Source organism: Lethenteron reissneri, chromosome 46 (assembly GCF_015708825.2).
Source record: "Lethenteron reissneri isolate LAM-NWPU_2019-01 chromosome 46, ASM1570882v1, whole genome shotgun sequence".
In the NCBI taxonomy this organism is placed as follows: domain Eukaryota; kingdom Metazoa; phylum Chordata; class Hyperoartia; order Petromyzontiformes; family Petromyzontidae; genus Lethenteron; species Lethenteron reissneri.
In genome coordinates this window covers 10,794,604-10,797,854 of record NC_083824.1, presented here as the reverse complement: position 1 = coordinate 10,797,854, position 3,251 = coordinate 10,794,604, and the positions used below count along the sequence as shown (strand labels likewise).

At 47.3% G+C, this 3,251-nt stretch overlaps 1 protein-coding gene across 1 annotated transcript in view; it reads left to right on the top strand.

Annotated features, from left to right (window-relative positions):
• LOC133354140 (semaphorin-4D-like) overlaps positions 1–3,251 on the top strand; it is a 45,453-nt gene continuing 42,202 nt past the window's right edge. Inside the window, exon 1 of the mRNA XM_061570743.1 lies at positions 1–593. The gene's annotated coding sequence lies outside the window, so the exon portion shown is untranslated. The remainder of the gene's footprint in view (positions 594–3,251) is intronic.

Here is a 3,251-nt window from a genome sequence, read left to right as displayed (position 1 = left end):
GGGTGAGATACCAACGCAGAAGGCTCGTCGGCTCTCCACATCCAGGAGCGTCCGTCACTTTGTGGGTGGTGGCCTGTTTTAAATTACAGTAAGCGGATGACGTCTGCGTCTTAGACGTGCGCGCGCGCGCGTGTGTATATACGATGCTCAGAACAGCGTCAGTTGCGTATCCTGTATTTTAAAACGAAATCGCTGCAGCGGAGCGATCGTTCAGTTTCTGCGTAAAGGGGGGGCGAGATCGGCAGCATCGACCTGTCATCCGTCATCGCGTGCAACATCTGGCGTCAAGACGACAGGCGACGTCCTCTTGTCATTTGAACGCCGGGAAGAAAATCCGCGCTCCTTTGTTACGCGCCTCTCCTTTTCTTCTCGTGAAAGACGCAGCCGCACAGTCAGGGATGCTTAATAAATCCATCCTGCCAACTCGTCTTTGTTTTTGGTCGATGTGGTTCGAGCCTTTGTCCGTTTTTTTGCGGGGGGTTTGCTGCTCGACGAACGTGGAACAATAGCCACTCTGCCTTCTGGCGGCACGCTGCACACTCACCGAAGGAGCGCCCTGCCCGGGCACTGTAACACGTCGCTCGCTCGCCAAGGTACGTTCACAATTGTGCGTACCCTGCTGTTCGTCTACCACCGCGCACGGCGAGGCACGCACCCACACGGGCCATGCACACGATGCGCTCGCATCACGCAGCAGCGGGCGAGCGCTGCTTGCGTGCGTCCGTGCGAACATCGCTGACGACGGGGCAAGGGGAGGATGCGCGCGTGCGATTCAAATCACGGGGAGGAAGCCGTCGCGTGAGAATTCGCCACGGTCACCTGGAGCTCGCCTTATTTTTTGCCGTGATTGTATCGCGGTGCGGTTAAGATGCGGGGGCGGGAGGGGAGGGAAGGGAAAAATTAACAAAGCCGCGATGATCGGAATATGCGCGTGCGCTTTTGCATTAAATATTCATGCGCTCGGGCTAATAGAGCGCGGCACATTTGGGGAATTATCCGTGCGTCGCTTGGCACGGGGCGTTGGCAGCGGTCTCACCGGGCAGGTGACGACGGTGTCCTCCGTGGGATCTAATCGCCGGGACGCCTTCGAGTCGGATTGGGCGAGCAGTGCGCGAGGTCCCTTCCTCCGTGGCGGCCTTGAGAAATGTGTTACAAATAAAACGGCTCAAGTTGGACTGGATAACAGAATCCCGCTGCAGATTTTCGGCCTGAGGCCTCCTTTCATGTTTTTTTAAAATAAATATAAAGGATCTGTCAGTACAAGGATTGGACAGTGTTTCTCGGCAGCTAGGAGGTATATAGATACATATATTTGTTGGGACCTTTCTTGTCAATATCAAAATCTAAGAATTAGATTTACCCTTTCTGGCAATAAAACAGTTGTGTTAAGATGTTAAAACACCAAACAGAAACCCTTTGCAAGGAATCGTGTACTGCATTAATCGCATATACCTGTGGTGAACATGCAAACAAAACCATGCTCTGGTAGTATATGATGATACATTGTTTTTGAAACTGATTGGTCCACACCAGAGACAGCTTTCTTTAGAGCTGAGTCGCCTTTTGGCGTTCCCTTGTAAAACACTTGCAAAGGATTTCTGTTTGGTGTTTTAACATCTTAACACAACTGTTTTATCGCCAGAATGGGTAAAACCAATTCTTATATTTTGATATTGGCAAGAGACGGTCCCATGATGCATCTGCTCACCCCGGGCTCTCAATGCCCTGGTAGTGGCATTGTCTTTGTGCTGTTCGCCTCTTGACGTCTTCTGGTCTAACACTGTTAGTGAGACGAGGCTCTAAAGAAAGCTGTCTCTGGTGTGGACCAATCAGTTTAAAAAAACAATGCATCATCATATACTACCAGAACATGTTTGGTTTGTAGATTTGAAGCTTTCGTGACTGCAAGGATTCATACTCTTAGGTTTTTTCGGTAAAGTCACGTAGGTAAAAATAAATAATCATTATACAGTAAATTTAGCTGACGCTCCCACCTGATGACGGAGAGTTGTGTTGCCTGCGAAACGTCGTGATTTATTATTTTATTTCTATTATTATTTCTATTATAATTTATTTTTATTTCTACCTACGTGACTTCATCGAAAAAACCTAAGAGTATGTTTGGTTTGCATGTTCACCACAAGTATATGCGATTAATGCAGAAATGATTCCTTGCAAAGGGTTTCTGTTTGGTGTTTAACATCTTAACACAACTGTTTTATTGCCAGAAAGGGTAAAACAAATTCTTATAAATATGTGTTGTTTATCAACCTCTGTGCAGCAGTGCTGGCGTAATGGAATTAATACATGCCTGACCTGAGAGCTTTTAAGCCCAAGCACTCAGTGGCTTGCCAGGGCTTATTAGCAGGACACAGAGATGGACTTGGCACTGTACAGTGATGAAATTATTTCAGCGCTGAAGCTCAGACCCCGACATTCAATTCAACACGCGTTCCACACGTAACGGCAATTATCGATGTAATTACCCCGACTCTATATAATACAAATATTCATGACACAAGAGGCATGTAACAATGTGAATAGCTTGCAAGTAGAAAAAAACTGTCACAATTAGGGGTTGCGATTCAATTCGGGAATCAATAATTTAATCTTCCGTGGTGAATGTATAACCTCTAGTGGCTGCAGGGGGTCACGTGAACCAATTACATACAATGCTTACAACAACAAAAATAAGCAACTCCTACGCACACGATTCAATGCGTGCATTGTGCATTCTTTTTTTAAACTTCTGAATCGATGCATTGCAACATCATTGTTACGTATCTTTTGCTTCTTACTGCGGCGATCAAACGGCGAACCCAATGACAAAAACCATGTCAAATAGCGGCGTACAGCTCACTCATTCTCCACCGCTCGACGCCAGAGGAAACTGCGTAGCCGCGCCTCCGTCTCCCTCCACAATGGGGTAGTGATGGCGTGCTCGGCCCGTGGCTCTGTCGGTAATTTGAGAACAGGGAGGCGATTGAGTAACGGGACCCATGATGGAGCGGGGGACATTCAATAGCCCCACTGATCTCACCGTGAGAACCACAGACGACGCAGAGGACACATGTCGACGTGAGGACACGGCGTGAACGCAGCGAGATTTCAGAATCAGGATGTTTTTATTTATACTGGAGAAATCTGATGAGCTATAAAGATGTCTCGTAGGGGCGGGTTAGAATGTTAGAACAACAAACAGGACAACAGCACGTTCGGATTGCAAAGTATAGTATAGGAAAGGTAAAAAA